We start from the raw sequence: 20,858 nt of genomic DNA, 5'->3' as shown, positions 1-20,858 counted from the left end.
GTCTGAAATGATGGTGTTCCTGCTCTGTCAAACACAACTGAAGAACAAAGCAGTGAATGTAAAGGTTGATTTAAATTACCTAAACTGTGACAGAGTGAGACCCTGTCTCAAAACAATAAATAAATAAATAAACAAACAAACAACCTAAACTGAGACACAAAGAAAAGAGTAAAAACAAGACAAAACAAAAAAATAGGGCACCAAAGCTGTGGGACAACATAAACAGTTTGGAGAGATGATGGTCAACAGTTTTTTTTGTTTTGTTTTTTGTGACAGAGTTTCACTCTTGTTGCCCAGGCTGGAGTGCAATGGCATGATCTCTGCTCACTGCAACTTCCCCCTCCTGGTTCAAGTGATTCTCCTGCCTCAGCCTCCTGAGTAGCTGGGATTACAGGTGCCCACCACTACGGCCAGCTAATTTTTGTGTTTTTAGTAGAGACAGGATTTCACCATGTTGGTCAGGCTAGTTTCAAACTCTTGACCTCAAGTGATCCCCCTGCCTCGGCCTCCCAAAGTGCTGGGATTGTAAGCGTGAGCTGCCGTGCCCGGCCACCAATAGTCAGCTCAATTTCTTTACTTATTGTGTCATGGATCTGTATTTATTACTGGACAGAGACCACAATTTGAATAGCAGTGCTCTAAGGACAGTGTTTGTGAGCTATAGGGGAAATTCTTTTGACAGTACTCAGCTTGGATGATTTTTTTGCTCTCTTCAAGTCAAAGCTGTCTGTGAAATTCTTCTCCTAATAACAATAGTATATAGAAAAAACATACATATGTATATGTATATATAGAAGATGATTTTAAGCTGGTGTGGCTCACCAGTATTTGATCTTTGTGTGAACTGATGTGATGGCAAATGATGACAACCATGACTGAATCAAGGCTGTGAAGTGCCAAGAAGTTGGTGTTTACTCTTTCAAGACTGGTTTCCATATTGAGAGGGACAGAACTCTGTATTAACCTCAGGGACACTTCAGTGTATTCATCCAAGAGTTTGTCATCTGTGTCACGAACTCCATGTTTAACTATCATTCTGGCTGGAAAGAGAGAGAAGAAAGTCTCTGTCTGGAGTCAGGATAGACGAGTTCATGCTGCAGGAACATGTAGTCCCAAATCTAAGTGGCCTAAAATCCCAATGGGTTGTTTCTCCTTATGCTCCTTAAACCAAGACAGCAAGGGGCTGTGTATTGTCACATTGTGTCATTCAGGGCCCAGGTTGGTGGGAAGTCCACCGTCTCCTTACTCTGTCTTCTCAATATGAGGCTTCAGGGTTTGTATCAGCAGAAGAAGGGAGCATGGATAATGAAGCACCAGTTCTTAACTGCTTTGACTCATAAGTAATTCACATAATTACACAGTTTCTTCATAATTCAGCAGCCAAAGGAAATTATGGGGCCATGCATAACATTAACAGTCTGGGAAGTATAATGTTCCTGTGTCCTGGGAATAGAGGCAGTGGAGGGGTTCGTGAGTTCTAGAAATGTCAGTCAGTATTTTTTACTGCTCTGCCTATGTCTACGTTTTATACTCATGCTGTTATTCTTACACTGCCACCAGGGAGATTTTTCTAAAATGCGAATCTGTCATGAATCTTGCTTGAAATCTACCATGGATCCCTGTTTACAGGATGAAAGCTGAATTCATAACTTTAAAAAATTCCTTCAGAATCAGATCTGTCTTCAACAGCCCTGTCTCACCCACAGTCCACCCTCCAGTTCTATGGAACCACCTACTTGCAATTTCCTGACAGTCTTTTTCTTGTCTCTACACCTTTCCACCTGCTATTCACTCATACCAAGTTTCATTCTCTTTGGTAAACCTTATGTATCAATCTGTGTTCAGTAAGGAGACAGAAACCCCATATTTGAATAGGACAAACTTAATAAGTAAAGGCTTGTTTACTAGAGAAAAGTGATTAACTACTCAGAGGAGCCAAAGAGGACTTTAAGGAGCTATAACTTGTAGGCTGGAGGTAGAGTAAACAATAAAGAAACTTAGGACCAGAAGGGTCTCCCTGCTTCAATCAAGGCTGAGATGCAAACTTCTTGGAAGACAGCATGGCTTCCAAGTCTTCAGATGGAGAAGAAACTTGCCAGGGTGCAGGTGGCACTGGTCTCTAGAAGTGGTACGCTGTTGTTGGAGGGTGTGAGCCGAGCAGAACTGGTCTGTAGATGTGGCCTGCCATTGCTGGAGGGTGTGGGTGGATGTGGCTCCTGGTGGAGGGAGTGGCCTGAGGGCAGAACTGGAACTCTACCATGAGGCCACTGGGCTCCCATGCTGAATAATTAATAATAATAATAATAATAATAATAATAAGAGTAATAATAAAAACATTAGAAGATGAGAACCTGAAACTGAGGTGTCTTCCTGTTAACTTTGCCTTTTAAGGTCACTCCAGTGCTGTCTTTTGGTGAAGCTTAATTCTTCCAGCTGAGAAAAGAGAAACATTTGCAGAGTCTCACAAAGCAGAGTGAAGAAGAGTTGATTTGGAGCTGAGAGCCAATAAACAGATAACTCACACACTGTAACAATAATGATAGTTGATTTAATGTATACCCATGCCAGGTGCTGTGATACAATTATATGTCTGTAAATGTGTAAGTATATGTAGCTTTAAATTGTATAACAGCCCTGTGAGATAGATATTATTACCATGTGACATGTGAGAAAAATGGTCCAGGTTTGTCTGGGCATCAAAGCTGTGCTCTTGTCCACTCTGCTATCCTGATTTTCCTTTCCTCTCTTTGGAAAGTTAAATATTCCCTCTTGTCTTCCCCCTTGTGACATGAGCAGGCCTGTTTATTTATTTAGTTATTTGAGATGGGGTTTGCTCTCTCTTCTGGACTACAGTGCAGTGGTATGTTCTCAGCTCACTGCAATCTCTGCCTCCTGGGTCCAAGTAGTTCTCCTGCCTCAGCCTCCTGAGTAGCTGGGATTACAGGTGCCCACCATCATGCCCCACTAATTTTTGTATTTTTAGTAGAGACGGGGTTTCACCATGTTGATCAGGCTGGTCTCAAACTCCTGACCTAATGTAATCCACCCACCTCAGCCTCCCAAAGTGCTGGGATTACAGATGTGAGCCACTGCACCTGGCCAGTACTTATGTATAATATTACCATTTTTGTTTCATTTTGCCATGGGAAATGAGAATTTTTAATGTTTGTTTTGTTCTCGAGCACTCCATCCCTGGACACAGACCCCCACGAGAAGCCAAATAATTGTCAGAGGTTGCTTTGTGAGTATGGAACCAGGGCATGGGGGTTGGCTGATGTGAAGAGTTAATGGTTTTAGGGAAGTTAATGGTCTCTAGCTACGATGGTGCAGGTCTTCTTATGGGATTGCAATATTTGAAGTCATTGCTAAGGCTCCTCCTTCACCAAGAAGCTTGCATGGTCCCTATTGATGCTTCTGCAACCTTTTTTTCTATGCTCCAACGCCTGACCAACCTGTTTTTGATTTCTTCTGAAATGTTAAGACTGGCCGGGTGTGGTGGCTCACGCCTGTAATTCCAGCACTTTGGGAGGCTGAGGTGGGTGGATCACTTGAGGTCAGAAGTTCGAGACCAGTCTGGTTAACATGGTGAAACCCCATCTCTACTAAAATTACAAAAAACTTTAGCCAGGCATGGTGGCATACGCCTGTAATCCCAGCTACTCGGGAGGCTGAGGCCCAGGAGGTGGAGGTCGCGGTGAGTCAAGATCGTACCACCTTGGCCTCCCACAATACTGGAATTACAAGTGTGAGCCACTGCTCCTGGCTGCAGGCCAGTTTATATGGAGTTTATCCAGGAGTACCTAGAAAGCAGGAACTGTGTTTTTCTATTCATTTTGGGTTTCAAATGCCTATGATTAGTGCTTGGTACCTAACAGGCACTTAAATGTCCACCAAAAGAACAACTGGTTGGATGTTTTACCTTTGCAGTTAATGTCAGTGAGGCAAGTAACTCTGGAAACACGACTGTAGGTGCTTAATAAATCCGTTGCATTGAGTTGAGTATTTGCCATTGGATTGAGCAAGTCAGCTCTTGTTGAGTCTTGGGAATAGGGAAAGCTGGAAATTCCTTTTTTTATTTTTATTTTTTGTGGTTTGGTTTATTTATTAATATTATAAAATGTTAAAAAAATTCTATCAATTTCAAATATCTTTGATATGTTTTTGTGTTTAACAAAGCTTTGATTTCCTTCAAAATAATGGCCCACAGCATAATAGCACCATTTGGTTCACACTCATGGATAGATTCTATTCTTGATCATTCCGTTAAATTTCTTTTAGATTCACATTCTATCTTTTTTAGTTATTCAAGTAGAAAATTTTGGAGTCATCCTCAACACCTCTCTTTTTCTCATATCCCTCATCCAATTTATAGCATGTCCTATTAGTTCTACCTTCAAAATACACTCAGAATCTGGCCATTTTACACAACCTCTGACAATGCCAACCTGATCCAACTTCCCATTATCTATTCTCTGTGTTATTTTTAAAGTCTCCTAACTAGTCTCCTTGCTTCCTGTTTTGCCATCTACAGCCTGTATTCCACTCAAAAGTCAAAGTGATACTTTTAGGTCTATTATCTTGCTCTTAATTTTCTAGCTCATCTCTTCTGTATTCCTTCATGCCTGTTTTGCTGCCGTTTGTATTAATCTAGATTGTGTTATTCAATTTGTCTCCTCCATTAACCTTTTTATTATATCTTTCAGTGTCATTTTGTTAGGGCTGCAAAATAAATTACAAAACATATCTTTATTACAGTTTGTTTGCATTAGTAATTAGTGCTTTTCCTGCATCCTGAACAATGCAGAAAATTTGCAAAAGTTTAATTCCATTTGCCCTCAACCTCATCTTGTTTGCTATGGTTTTCATTGATTTGACTTCTGTTATACAGCTCACATGACATTGCTATTATTGTTTCTCTAAATGATCAATAATCTTAAATTTACTCACATACTTTCCTTTTCTGGCATGTACTCCCTCTTGCATTTCCATGCTTCAATCTAACATGATCTTTTAGCCTGAAGAATTTAGTATTCCTCGTAGACTAAGCACACTGCTGAAGAGCTCTTTAAGCCTTTGTCTGTCTGAGAATGTCTGACAACTTATTTACTTTGCCGCTTTCTTCTTCCTCTTCTTTCCTCCTCCTCTGAGTAGCTGTGACTACAGGTGTGTGCTGCCATGCCCGGCTAATTTTTGTATTTTTTGTAGAAATGAGGTTTCACCATGTTGGCCAGGCTGCATTCAAACTCTTGGGCTCAAGCCATCCACCAGCCTTTACCTCCCAAAGTGCTGGGATTACAGGAGTGGAGACTGCCTTGATTTTTGAAAGATGTTTTCACTGTATAGGTTGACTGTTTCTTTCTACACATTAAGGTATCTCTTCATTGTCTTCTGGCTTCCATTGTTTCTGTTGAGAAGTTAACTGTAATTTACATTTTCCCACTGAAAATAACATGTAATTTTTAGCAGACTCTTGCTCTATGACCCAGGCTGGAATGTAATGGCACGATCTCAGCTCACTGTAACCCCTGTCTCCCAGGTTCAAGCAATTTTCCTGTCTCAACCTCCAGTGTAGCTGGGATTACAGGAGCACACCACCATGCCTAGCTAATTTTTGTGTTTTTAGTAGAGACAGGGTTTTGCCATGTTGGCCAGGCTGCTCTTGAACTCCTGACCTCAGGTGATCCACCTGCCTCAGCCTCCCAAAGTGCTGGGATTATAGACGTGAGCCACCCTGCCCAACCTACTTTTAAGATTTCCTCTACAACTTTGTTTTTCTCCACTTTGATTATAATGTGTATAGGTGTAGGTCTGTTTTTATTTTTTCTGCTTAGGGTTCTTCGAACTTCTTGACTCTCTAGATTGATGTAGTTAATCAGTTTTGGATTGTTCTCAGCCAGGATTTCTTTAAGTACTGGCTTTATCAAATTCTCTCCTACCCTTTGGAGATCTTCTGATTGTGTCTCACAGTTCTCTTCTGCTCTGTTCTATTTTTGTTATTTGTCATCTCTGCTCTTGTTTCAATACTGTCTATTGATCTGCTTGAATTTTACCCATGCTGTCTTCTGCTGAGTTTAGTCAGCTGTTAAGCTCCTTCCAAAGTATTTTAAATTTCAGATTTCATATTTTGCAGTTTATAATTTGATTTTTTATAGATTTAAATTATGTTTCAAAATACTCCATGTTTTTATTCGTTCTACCCATTAAAAATTTATTTGTCTTCCCTGGCTCTTTTCAAGTGTTTGGTTTTTGGCAGTTTGAGTATGCGATGCCTAGGTGTAGACTTTTTGGGTACTGCTTGATGTTCTCTGAACTTCCTGGATCTGTGGTTTGGTGTCTGTCATTCATTTTGGAAAGTTCTTGACTATGATTATTTCAAATATTTCTTCTGCTCCATTCTCTCTTTTTTCTTCTGTTATTCAATTATGCATGTATTTCACCTTTTGCAATTATCCCATGTTTTTCGATGTTCTATTCTTTTTTTCTTTTTTTTTTTTCCTATTCTTTTTTCTCTTTGCATTTCAGTTTGGGAAGTTTTTGTTGACCTATCTTCAAACTCACTGGTTCTTCCTTATTCATCTCCAGTGTACTAGTGAGCCCATCAAGATCATTCTTCATTTCTGTTACAGTGTTTTTTTTCTTTTGCTAGCATTTCTTTTTTGATTCTTTCTTAGAGTTTCTCTCCCTCTACTTACATTAAATTATATCTCTGCTTACATCTGCTTTTCATGTTGTCTACTTTTTTCATTAGAGCCCTTGACACATTAATCATAGTTATTTAAAATTCCCTATATGATAATTCCAAAGTCTGTGCCATATCTGTGTCTGGTTCTGATGCTTGTTTTGTCTTTTCAGACTGTGTTTTTTTTTCTTTCTTTCAACATGTCTTGTAAGTTTTTGTTTAAAGTTAGCTATGTTAGGTTGGATAATAGGAATTGAGGTTAAATAGTTCTTTATTGTGAAGTTTTATGTTAATCTGGCTAACAGTTGGAGTGTATTTAATGCTTCTGTAGCTGTACATGCCAGAGGCTTCAAATTACTCCAGTGTCCATGATTTCTCCTCTGTTGTCTTTGGCCTTCTCTAAGAACTCCCTCTTTTTTTTTTTTTTTTTTTTGACAACATCTCACTCTGTTGCCAAGGCTGGAGTGCAGTGGTGCAATCTCAGATCACTGCAGCCTCAACCTCCTAGGTTCAAGGGATCTTACCACCTCAGCCTCCCCACTAGCTGGGACTACAGGCATGTGCCACCATGCTTGGCTAATTTTTGTACTTTTAATGGAGATGGGGTTTCGTTATGTTGCCCAGGCTGGTCTTGAACTCCTGGGCTAAAGTGATGTGACTGCCTCGGCCTCCCAAAGTGCTGGGATTACAGGTGTGAGCCACCACACCCGGCCACAATGCCTTCTTAAATAGAATCTGCACCTTGCAGCTCTTTCAGATATAATTCATTGTTATTATACTGGAGGCTGTTGATGTGGTGGTATGGTGTAGGGGAGGGGAAGTTATCAATAATATTATAATTGAATTTCATTTTTATAGTGGGCCTGTGTTCCTGGACAATGTCCTTCAGGAGTATTACTTAGCCATCACTCTCCTCCCCCGAGTAGGTGAGACAGAAATGCTAGACAAGGATTGGGCGTATGGTTATAAATGGTTATAATTCCCCTTCTCCTGCTAGAGTCACAAGGGGATCTTTCTTGACTGTGGACCATAAGAACTTGGTTGGGTTTGAGAAGGTAAAATCTACAAAAGGTTATATCTCAGACTGTAGCCCCCAGGAATTTTTCACTCTTATGCTAATCTACACTCAGCTCTCAACAGTTTGTCAAAATTACTACTGGTGTGTTACTACCTGTTTACAGCTCCAGTGGCTTCTGCTCCAGGTAAGCATAACCTTAGTTGTGTGTGTGTGTGTTTGTATTCAAATGTCTCTTTAGATTTCAGGATGGTGGTTTTCCCTGTCGCCTCAATTGTCTAATGGGTCCAAGAAAAGTCATTAATTTTCTATTTTTTCAGCTTTTTTTTCTGTTATTGTAAGAACAGGAATGACATCTTTTACTCTCTTCACATGTCAGAGCTGGAATTAGGAGTCTAATTTATTTAAAAGCTATTAATCACAGTTATTTTAATACCTGATATATGGATTGTTCCTGGGTCTGCTTCAGTGATTGCTTTATCTCTTATCAGACATGTTTTTCTTCTTTGCATGTCTAGAAGTTTTTAAAAATTGTACTGCAAATATTATTGATATAGACTGTAGAAGCTTTGGATTATGCTATGATTCTCTAAGAAGTGTTGAGTTTTGTTTTGGCAGCAGTTAAATCACCAGCACATTGCTTTGATTCTGTTGAGGCTTCATTTTAGGCTTTAGGGTGGGTTTTTTTCAGTTTTGCCCCACTTCTAGGACATGGCCTTTTACAAAAGGATCTCAACTAAAGGGTCAGGATGTTCATCAAAGTCCCTCTGGCTGTGCCTGAACCCCTCTGTCACCTCAGCACTGTTAAGTGTCCAGAATCTCTGCTTAACACTCGTGCTCCCAGCAGCTGTTCTCTTCTCAGGCTCCTGGAGTCTTGCTCTACGTTTGAGATCCTATACCCCAAGAGGTCTGAATCTAAGCTCCGTGCATCTTCTCTGAGCTTCTAGGATTTGCTAATTTCTAGTTTTTCCTCTGCTTCCCCAGCTGTACGGGTATTATCTGCTTACTGTCATTATTATTTCTGGTTTCCTATGTCCTCTTTTTGCTTTTCTTTTAGGCCTCTAACATCTGTATAACCAATTTTCTGTATTAAATTCTCTCTGCTGAAATGCCTAGTTTGGTTTCTGTTTTCCTAACTGTGCATATTGCACCATGGATAGATAGAAAACAATGTTGACTGAAACAGTAAGAAACAGAATGCGATCTAAAGCACTGTATCACTGAGTTGAATTAAACACACACAGATTTAGGATGCATGCATATTCGAAGACTTATATCGAATCTATTTAGAGCCTTTGGGGGAAAGAGGGAGTGGAAGTGGTAGTCAGTGATAAAGGGAAGAATATAAAATGAGAGGGGCATGATAGCATGCCCTGAATTCAGGAGTACAAGTAACCCAACTGTCTGCAAGCGCCTGATGTCCAAAATAAAAGAAAGCAAAACAATAACAACCAAAAAGTGCTATTCTTCTGACAGATGTTCGGGTGATTTGTCTTTTTGGAAAGGCAATTCTCTGCAAGAAAGATAAAGATCAGATGTCAGAAAAGGAAAAGAAAACCATTTATCTCAAAACATTTAAACTATTCTAAAAGATAAATGAATGGCCACATCAGGGTCGAGAACCGGCCACTAATTATTAAACTAATGGCCTTTGGTGAATAGGTGCTCCAATGAGGAAAATGGCAAATTTAAGAGTAGCTAGCCAAATTATCAACATTATTGTCAGCAAATCTGACTCATATGCAAAGCTATAACAAAAGCATCTTATCCGATGCAGGTCATGGGTAAAGTGAGAAGGGAATGATTTTCGATTGCCTGATATGGAAAATGCAAGCATCATTGTTCATTGCTTAATTCCACATCAGGACTATCCACATTGTCTCTTGTGCCATGGAGGAAAATAATAGCACCAAGACACAATCTTGACTTTCTGTGTCCAGAGCAACTCAGTTATTTCTATTGTAGGAGGTGTATCTTTTAGGATACAACATTCAGGAGCTCAAAACCAAACTGTATCTTTTTTTATATATAAATTTAATTTTGTTTCTGAGCTGTCAGCCTGCAGGCCGTGGGAGGATTTTACATCAGTAACTTGGGTATATCCTCCCTCATCAGGGTTTCATGGAGATGGTGGAGGGTGTTGTGCAGTGACCAGAAGGACCATTCTGGTAGTCAAGTTGGCAATTTTCACTGTGATGTCAATTTTCTGTATTTGTATGTCTTCACTCTATGATGCACAGGAAACCCAACTGGCTGTGGCCTCACTCCAGTGCCCTGGTTCCCACTGCTTCAGGATCCACGAGTTTCTTTCTGCTCCTCTCAGCTTGAAGGGATGCTTTGCTCCATCCTCCTCTTTTCAGACATTCTGCTGCTTCTTCTTAAAAAACAAACAAACATACAAACAGAAAAATGCTATCCTTGCTCTGAGGCATATAGTTTAGGAAACAGGGCTAGAAAGTTAGTTCTTTACTTTGCACCTTACCACATACCTCCCCTGAGGCATGCAGCATAGGAAAGAGCAAAGGAGAAATACTGGGAGGGCTAAATATGTAAATTAATATCTCACAATATTAGCCACGTACATCTTTTTGCAAGATCAATCCTTTTACGTGACAAAGTGAATAGAGATGGAAGAGAAAAAGAAAAGCAGATGGGAGAATGGCCATATATTTTATAATTGACGAAAATTCAAGCATAATCACTTTACATGTAATAATCATGTAATCAAATGTCAAGATAGAAAAACGATAGGGAGGTACTGAATATGGTCAGTTTGCCAGCATTGAAGCTGTAAACCAAATATTTGAGCCAGGTCTCAATCAACTTAGGAGTTTATTTTGCCAAGGTTAAGGGCAGGCCTGTGACACAGGAGGTCCTGAGAATGCGTGCCCAAAGTGGTTAGGCTACAGTTCAGTTTTACATGTTTTAGGGAGACATAATACATCAATCAGTACATGCAAGACGTACCCTGGTTTGGCCCAGAAAGGCGGGACAACTCCAGGGAGTGGTATTTATTGATTGGCAGTTGGTTGAAAGAGTTTATCTAAAGACCTGGAATTATTAGTGTCTGGGTTAAGATAAGGGGTTATGAACACCAAGGTTTTTATTATGCAGATGAATCCCCAAGGTAGCATACATAGTAGAAGCTTAAGAAATCTTTGCTGATCAAAAATGAACTGGACATATGTCAAGTGTGGATGGCAAAGTGATGTGTATTTCAGTGGAATATGCTGAAGATGGGAGTAGTTTTTGGCAGAATAGGTGGAGAGGTTTTATAAAAATCTATTTAATCTAAAGAGGCACATCACAGATTTTGACTCCCAGGAAGCAAGATTGATAGAAATTTATTGATGTGGGCAAAGAGATGTTTAAAATGTTTTGATTATATACTCAGTAAAAGAATTTGTGCATTAGGTCCTGCATATGTGTGTGTGTGTGTGTGTGTTTTAGTCACACACATATCGCTTTACTAATATAAACTATACATATGGACACAACTCTTACACATATTGGTAATAAAATATGTACATTACAATGAGGCGTACTATATATTTGCATTTATGGCTACCTGGTTTCTTTCTTTTTTTGCCATTACTTTGTTCATTTCATAAGTGTTACTTGAACAACTACTGTTCAGGCCTGATCCCTGATTCCAGAAAACTCTTCAGTTTAGTAAACCATTGGCTTCCAAAGCAAGGTGAGACATAACCAAGATGACACAAGATGACTTAATAGGGCATGGAAAGAAAGTATTAGAATACTATATATTTTTTATCCCAACACTTTAAATTTTATCCCAACACTTTAAATTTATATTTTAATTTTAAAACACTTAAAGTTATATTTAAATTTATATCTTTATGATATTATTCTTATTATATAGAGACAGAGTCTCATTCTGTTGTCCATGCTGGAGTGCAGTGGTATGATCAGAGCTCACTGCAGCCTTGAACTTCTGGGCACAAGCAATCCTCCTGCCTCAGCCTCCTGAGTAGCTAGGTCTAAAGGTGCACACCATAACTCCTGGCTCATTAAAAAAATTTTTTTTAGAGATGGAGTCTAACTATATTGCTCAGGCTAGTCTTGAACTCTTGGCCTCAAGCAATTCTCCTGCTTTGGCCTCCCAAAGCATTGGGATTATAGGTGTGAGCCACTGCACTTGGCTAGTTTTTGTTTATATTTAATATGGTACTTTCTTAATTCAGTTATACACATAAAGGAAGGGTATGGAGAAATAGGCTCTCATATGTTTTCCAAGGGAGTGTGAATCAGTACAGTGTAGATGGAGGGCAATTTACCAATATCTATCAAAGTTACGACTGTATAGCATTTTGACCTATAAATTACCCTTCTAGGAATTTTTCTTTTACACACACGCTCACAGGGCTTGAACACACACAGATTTTTATTATTATTATACTTTACGTTCTAGGGTACATGTGCACAACGTGCAGGTTTGTTACATATGTATACATGTGCCATGTTGGTGTGCTTCACCCATTAACTCGTCATTTACATTAGGTATATTTCCTAATGCTATCCCTCCCCCTTGCCCTCACCCCACCACAGGCCCCTGTGTATGATGTTCCCCTTCCAGTGTCCAAGTGTTCTCATTGTTCAATTCCCACCTATGAGTGAGAACATGCGGGAACACACACAGATTATTTAGTTCAGCATTGTGTGTAACAGGAAAAGCTTTGATATAACTTAAATGTCCACCAAATAAATTACGTTACGTCTATGTAATGGAATACCAATTAAAAATAAAGATACTTAAAAAATTGTATTGTGCATGTGTAAGACATATAACATGATGTTATTCTGGTTATATATATACAAAATAAAGAAGTTCTTATAGTGAAGCCAATTAACACATCCATCATTTCAGAGTTACCCATTTTCTTTTGTTTTTTTGACAAGAGCAGCTAAAATCTACAGTCTTAGCATGAATCTCATACCCAGTACAATTTTGTTACCTATAGTCCTCATGTTGTACATGAGATCTCTAAATTTGTTTGCCCCACATATCTGCCATTTTGTGCCTTTGGACCTATGTCTCCCCATGTCCTCCCCACCCCGTCTCTGTTAACCACTGTTTTGTTCCCTATCTCTATATATTTAACTTATTTTTTTATTCTACATGTAAGTGAGATCAGGGTCATGCCATAGTTTTCTTTTTGTGTCTGGCTTACTTCACTTTGTATAACGTCCTCCAGGTTCATCCATGTGTGATAAATGGCAAGATCTTATTCCATTTTAGGGTAGAATAATATTCCACTGTATATGTGTACCACAGTTTCTTTATCCATTTGACTGTTCACAGAGACTTAGGTTGTTTCCGTAGCTTGGCTATTCTAATGCTGCACTAAACACGGGAGTGTAGACATCTTTATGAGGTGGCAATTTTATTTCTTTGAGGTGTATCATATGCCCAGAAGAGGGATTGTGGGCTCATGTGGTAGTTATATTTTTAATTTATTTAGAAACCTCTGTACTCTTTTCCATAATGGCTGCACCAATCTGCAATCCCCCAACAGTGTACAAAAATTTTCTTTTCTCCACACCCTTGCAAACATTTGTTATCTTTTAACTTTTTGATAATAGCCATCCTAACAGGTGTGAGGTGGTATCTCACAGTGGTTTTCATTTGCAGTTCCCTGATAATTAATGATATTGAGCACCTTTTCATATACCTATTGGCAATTCTTATTTCTCCTTTAGAGAAATGGCTATTCACCTCTTTTGCCCAGTTTACAATCAGGTTATTTGTTTCCCCCCCTATTTAGTTGTATGAGTTTTTTATGAGTTTTGATTATTAACCCCTTATCAGATATATGGTTTGCAAATACTTTTTCCCAGTCCATAGGCTGCTGTTTCATTTTTTAAAAATTTTTTAAATAGTTTGATATAATACCTTTTATTTTTATTTTTTTGAAGCAAAATTTTCAAAATTATTTATTCCTCAGTTTTTTAAAATGTTCTTTCCAATAACTTTTTTTCTTCAATCTTATTTCTTCAATATTGGAAATGATCCTGTGGTGTAGAGTCACTCATTTTCTTTCTTTTTTTTTTATTATTATACTTTAAGTTCTAGGGTACATGTGCATAACATACAGGTTTGTTACATATGTATACATGTGCCATGTTGGTGTGCTGCACCCATCAACTCGTCAGCACCCATCAACTCTTCATTTACATCAGGTATAACTCCCAATGCAATCCCTCCCCCCCTTCCTCCCCATAATAGACCCTGGTGTGATGTTCCCCTTTCCGAGTCCAAGTGATCTCACTGTTCAGTTCCCACCTATGAGTGAGAACATGTGGTATTTGGTTTTCTGTTCTTGCGATAGTTTGCTGAGAATGATGGTTTCCAGCTGCATCCATGTCCCTACAAAGGACACAAACTCATCCTTTTTTATGGCTGCATAGTATTCCATGGTGTATATGTGCCACATTTTCTTAATCCAGTCTGTCACTGATGGACATCTGGGTTGATTCCAAGTCTTTGCTATTGTGAATAGTGCTGCAGTGAATATATGTGTGCATGTGTCTTTATAGCAGCAGCATAATTTATAATCCTTTGGGTATATACCCAGTAATGGGATGGCTGGGTCATATGGTACTTCTAGTTCTAGATCCTTGAGGAATCGCCATACTGTTTTCCATAATGGTCGAACTAGTTTACAATCCCACCAACAGTTTAAAAGTGTTCCTATTTCTCCACATCCTCTCCAGCACCTGTTGTTTCCTAACTTTTTAATGATTGCCATTCTAACTGGTGTGAGATGGTATCTCATTGTGGTTTTGATTTGCATTTCTCTGATGGCCAGTGATGACGAGCATTTTTTCATGTGTCTGTTGGCTGTATGCATATCTTCTTTTGAGAAATGTCTGTTCATATCCCTTGCCCACTTTTTGATGGGGTTGTTTGTTTTTTTGTAAATTTGTTTAAGTTCTTTGTAGGTTCTGGATATTAGCCCTTTGTCAGATGAATAGATTGTAAAAATTGTCTCCCATTCTGTAGGTTGCCTGTTCACTCTGATGGTAGTTTCTTTTGCTGTGCAGAAGCTCTTTAGTTTAATTAGATCCCATTTGTCAATTTTGGCTCTTGTTGCCGTTGCTTTTGGTGTTTTAGACATGAAGTCCTTGCCCGTGCCTATGTCCTGACTGGTATTACCTAGGTTTTCTTCTAGGGTTTTTATGGTATTAGGTCTAACATTTAAGTCTCTAATCCATCTTAAATTAATTTTCGTATAAGGTGTAAGGAAAGGATCCAGTTTCAGCTTTCTACTTATGGCTAGCCAATTTTCCCAGCACCATTTATTGAATAGGGAACCTTTTCCCCATTTCTTGTTTTTCTCAGGTTTGTCAAAGATCAGATGGCTGTAGATGTGTGGTATTATTTCTGAGGACTCTGTTCTGTTCCATTGGTCTGTATCTCTGTTTTGGTACCAGTACCATGCTGTTTTGGTTATTGTAGCCTTGTAGTATAGTTTGAAGTCAGGTAGTGTGATGCCTCCAGCTTTGTTCTTTTGATTTAAGATTGTCTTGGCAATGCGGGCTCTTTTTTGGTTTCATATGAACTTTAAAGCAGTTTTTTCCAATTCTGTGAAGAAAGTCATTGGTAGCTTGATGGGAATGGCATTGAATCTATAAATTACCTTGGGCAGTATGGCCATTTTCACGATATTGATTCTTCCTATCCATGAGCATGGTATGTTCACCTGGCAGAGACACAACAACAAAAGAGAATTTTAGACCAATATCCCTGATGAACATCGATGCAAAAATCCTCAATAAAATACTGGCAAACCGAATCCAGCAGCACATCAAAAAGCTTATCCACCATGATCAAGTGGGCTTCATCCCTGGGATGCAAGGCTGGTTCAACATATGCAAATCAATAAATGTAATCCAGCATATAAACAGAACCAAAGACAAAAACCACATGATTATCTCAATAGATGCAGAAAAGACCTTTGACAAAATTCAACAGCCCTTCATGCTAAAAACTCTCAATAAATTCGGTATTGATGGAATGTATCTCAAAATAATAAGAGCTATTTATGACAAACCCACAGCCAATATCATACTGAATGGGCAAAAACTGGAAGGATTCCCTTTGAAAACTGGCACAAGACAGGGATGCCCTCTCTCACCACTCCTATTCAACATAGTGTTGGAAGTTCTGGCTGCCAGGGCAATCAGGCAAGAGAAAGAAATAAAAGGTATTCAGTTAGGAAAAGAAGAAGTCAAATTGTCCCTGTTTGCAGATGATATGATTGTATATTTAGAAAACACCATCATCTCAGCCCAAAATCTCCTTAAGCTGATAAGCAACTTCAGCAAAGTCTCAGGATACAAAATTAATGTGCAAAAATCACAAGCATTCTTATACACCAGTAACAGACAAACAGAGAGCCAAATCATGAATGAACTTCCATTCATAGTTGCTTCAAAGAGAATAAAATACCTAGGAATCCAACTTACAAGGGATGTAAAGGACCTCTTCAAGGAGAACTACAAACCACTGCTCAGTGAAATAAAAGAGGACACAAACAAATGGAAGAATACCATTTATTTAGTTTTACTTTTTAGGTCTGAGATTTTGGTATGCTATACAAAAAGCTATTGCTGAGGCCAATATCCAGGAGATTTCCCCCTATGTTCTCTCCCAGGAGTTTTATACTTTCTGATCCTATATTTATGTCATTTACCCATTTTGAGTTGATTTTGGTGTATGGTGTATGATGGATATGGGTCTAATTTTGTTCTTTTGCATGTAGAACTCTAGTTTTCCCAGGCATCATTCAGTGAAGCAACTATCTTCTCTCCATTGTGCCTTGTTGGTGTCCTTGTTAGAAATTAGTTGACTGTATATGTTTAGATTTATTTCTGGGCTCTCCATTCTGTTCTCCTACTATATGTGTCTGCTTTTATGCCAGTACCCTACTGTTTTGATTACTATAGCTTTGCAATATAGTTTTAAGTCAGGAGTGTGATGCCCCCAACTGTGTTTTTCCTCTTCAGAATTGTTTTGGATGTCTGGGGTCTTTTATGGTTCTATTTGAATTTTAGGATTTTTTTATAAGGCAAGGGGAGTGGGCATCCTTGCCTTGTAGCAGGTCTTAGTGGTAAAGATTTCATTATTCCCCATTGATTATAATGTTAGCTGTGAATTTTTGGTAAGTTGCCTTTATTATGTTGAAAGCTTTTTTCTATACCCAAACTGTTGAGAACTTTTATCAAGAAAGGATGTTGGCCTTTGTCCAATGCTTTTTCTGTACCATTTGAAATGATCATGTGATTGTCTTTCATTCTGTGAATGTTATGTATAACATTGATTGATTTGCATATGTTGAACCAGCCATGCATGCCAGGGATAAATCCTACTTGATCATGATGTATAATTGTTTTGATGTGTTGTTGGATTGGGTTTGCTAATATTTTATTGAGAATTTTTGCATGAATTTTCATCAGACAAATTGGTCTGTAGTTTTATTTTCTTGTGATATCTTTGTCTGGCATAAGTATCAAGGTGATGCAGGCCTCATAAAATGAGTTTGCAAATATTTCTTTGGTTTCTATTTTTCAGAAGAGTTTAAGAAGTACTGGTATTAATTCTTCTTAGAATGTTTGGTAGAATTCAGCTGTGAAGCCATCAGATCCTGGCTTTTCTTTGTTGGGAGGTTTCTGATTACTTCTTCAATCTCTCTCTTTATTATTGGTCTGTCCAGGTTTTCTGTTTCTTCCTGAGTCAGTCTTCGTAGGTTGTATGTTTCTAAGACTTTATTTCCTCTGGTTATTCAGTTTGTGGGCAAATAATTGTTCAAAATAGTCTCTTATAATCCTTTTTATTTCTGAGTCATCTATTGCAATTTCTTCACTTTCATTTTTGATTTATTTATTTGAGTCTTCTTTCTTTTCCCTTAGTTAAATTAGCTAAGGGTTTGTCAATTTTGTTTATTTTTTCAAAAAAACTTTTAGCTTTGTCAATTCTTTCTATGGCTTTTCTGTGCTTAATTTGATTTATTTCTGTTCTGTTTTTCATTATTTTCTTCTCTCTGTTTAATTTCGTGTTTAGGCCAGGCACACTGGCTCACACCTGTATTCCTAGTGCTTTGGGAGGCTGAAGTGGGAAGATCTCTTGAGCCCAGGAGTTCAACATCAGCCTGGGGAACACAGCAAGATCCTGTCTTTACAAAAAATAAAAAGTTAGCTGGACATGGTGGCACACACCTGTGGTCTTAGCTATTTGGGAGACTGAAGTAGGAGGATCGCTTGAACCCGGAAGGTAGAGGCTGCAGTGAGCCAATTGCACTATCGCACACCAGCTTGGGTGACAGAGTGAAACCATGTCTCAAAGAAAACAAAAATTTGTGTTTTGTTCTTCTTCTAGTTCCTTGTGGTGTAATGTTAGGTGGTTTATTTAGGGTCTTCCCCTTAAAAACATTTTTTTTTCACTGTCACAAATTTTACAGTCTTTCTTCTTTTTTGTTGTAGGTGTGTGTTGTTATAAAGTTTCCTCTTAGGAAAGCTTTTGTTGTATCCCATAGGTTGCGTTATTGATGATACATTTTATGTACTAATGTGAAACCTCCCATATATATATATATATATATACTTTTTTTTTTTTTTTATGGAATCTCACTCTGTCTCCCAGGCTGGAGTGCAGTGGCGTGATCTCGGCTCATTGCAACCTCCTCGTCCCAGGTTCAAGTGATTCTCCTACCTCAGCCTCCAGAATAGCTGGGATTACAAGTGTGAGCCACCACGTCTGGCTAATTTTTGTATTTTTAGTAGAGATGGGGTTTCGCCATGTTGGCCAGGCTGGTTCAAATTCCTGACCTCAGGTGATCTGCCCACCTTGGCCTCCCACAGTGCTGGGATTACAAGTGTGAGCCACCGCTCCTGGCCTCCAAGATATATCTTAACGGAAAAAAAAATTAAGGTATAGAGTAGTCATAGGGTATGCTACCATTTGGATAATAAAATAATTACATACTTTCTTTTTTTTGAAGGAAAATTTGTATTATTTTAATTATTTTTATGTACAGAAAACTCAACAGTGTACATTTAACTCAGTTTAGTGGCAAGTTCTTTTTTTTTTTTTTTTTTTTGAGAGAGGGTCTCACTCTGTCACCCAGGCTGGAGTGCAGTAGTGCAATCTTGGCTCACTGCAAGCTCCGCCTCCCGGGTTCACGCCATTCTCCTTCCTCAGCCTCCGGAGTAGCTGGGACTACAGGCACCCACCACCACACCCGGCTAATTTTTTGTATTTTTAGTAGAGATGCGGTTTCACGTGTTAGCCCGGATGGTCTGGATCTCCTGACCTGGTGATCTGCCCACCTTGGCCTCCCAAAGTGCTGGAATCACAGGCGTAAGCCACCGTGCCTGGCCGGCAAGCTCTTTAACCTTTGCCTTTTCAAGCTTGGCAATGTGAGCCATAGACTTGGGACCCAGACATTGCCTCCCCAGTGATGGCAGATCTCATCGTATCTGTTGTTGTAGTTGGTCCTGATAGCTTTCACCAGCTTAGCCAAAGCTCCTTTGTCTTCCGAGTTCACCTGTGTGAAGGCGACAGTGGTCCAGGTCTTCCTGTGGACTATATGTCTCAGTCTTGCCTTCCTCTTGATAATGCAGGGGAAGAGACCCCCATTTTATGACACAAGGCAGGCAAGAAGACAACCAACTCGACGGGGTCCACATCGTGTGCAGTCACCACCAGCTGAGCCTTCTTGTTCTCCACCAAGATGGCGACGGTGTAAACTCCTGCTTGAAGGACAAGTGGTCTCTTAGTGGAGATGTCCCCTTTGCTGGCAGCTTTCTTCGCAGCCTGGACCAACAGCCTCTGCTTCTTCTCTTGCTTTGTCTCTGGTCTGTAGTTGTGGGCCAGTTTAAGCAGCTGAGCAGCTGTTTGGCGGTGCAGGGCCTGGGTGAACTGGTTAATTGCAGGAGGCACTTTCAGCCGCTTATAGAGGATGACTCTCTGCCGCTGCAACCTGATATAGTGGGACCACTTCATGAAGCAGGTGAGGTCTCTTTTGGGCTGGATGTCCTGTCCAATGCCAAAATTCTTAGGCCTTTTCTCAAACAGGAGACTCACCACTTTCTTAACCTCCTGCTGCTTCATGACAGCGGGGGCGGGAGCTGCCTTCTTCCCCTTGGCCTTCTTTCCTTTCGGCATCTTGGGTGGCAGGAGGAGAGAGTCATATTTTCTTATAAATTACATACACACACAATTTCTTATATGCCCATAGAAAATTTCTGGAAATATGCACAAGAACCTGGCCACATGGGTTGACTTTGGCCAGGGGAATTGGTAATTAGAATTGAATGGAGAGAGGGAGAGGTTTCACTACATATATATATGTTATTCTTTAAGTTCTAGGGTACATGTACACAATGTGCAGGCTTGTTGCATATGTATACATGTGCCGTGTTGGTGTTTTTTTTTGCACCTTTTGAATTTTGAACTGTGTTGCTCATTTGGTACAGGTTGGTCTTTCTGGAAGCAGATGCTGAGATGCAGTTTGGAGTACAAGATGTTTATTGAAGATCAACACCTGAGGAAGAAAGATAAGGAAGAGAAGAACTGGGCAGAAAAAGAAGTCCATCTATGAGGAAACCTTGGCAAGACCTTGGCTAACCCTCTGTGACGCTCCGGAGCACATATGGCCTGCCAGAGCAATCCAGATGGGTGTAAATGGCCTTTATACCCCTTTTTTGACAAGGTATTGGATGCCATTGACCTGGGAAGGCATTCTGGTGGGCTAGGTAGCTCTTCACAGCTGAACATTCCCCGCTAAATCTGACAGCTTGGGTAGAAAATCCTACTGTGAAGGGAGGTGTAGGTATCATGTCTTAACAAGGACACAAGTTTTCCTATCCCCTCACTTTGCTGAGAATTTGGTTGGGTATAAAATTCTAACAAAATTTAGAGGTAGGACAATTTATTTTCAGATAAATAAATCTTCATGAAACTTACCTCTCGGGAACTCCTTTCTCTTTAAGTCAATGATATTCCCCCTTGGTCTCTAAATTAGTATCCAAATGCATTTAGTTATTATTATTTTTTTTTTGAGACGGAGTTTCATTCTTGTTGTCCAGGCTGGAGTGCAATGGCACAACCTCAGCTCACTGCAGCCTCTGCCTCCCAGATTC

General features: G+C 39.4%; 1 pseudogene; it reads right to left on the bottom strand.

Moving 5' to 3' along the window:
- The window catches only part of LOC112621637, a 28,941-nt pseudogene extending 9,060 nt beyond the window's left edge, over positions 1-19,881 (bottom strand).
- Positions 19,882-20,858: the final 977 nt, after the last annotated feature.

Source organism: Theropithecus gelada, chromosome 3 (assembly GCF_003255815.1).
Source record: "Theropithecus gelada isolate Dixy chromosome 3, Tgel_1.0, whole genome shotgun sequence".
NCBI lineage: Eukaryota > Metazoa > Chordata > Mammalia > Primates > Cercopithecidae > Theropithecus > Theropithecus gelada.
The sequence above is the reverse complement of the archived record's forward strand: the minus strand, read 5'-3'. Positions and strand labels throughout refer to the sequence as shown.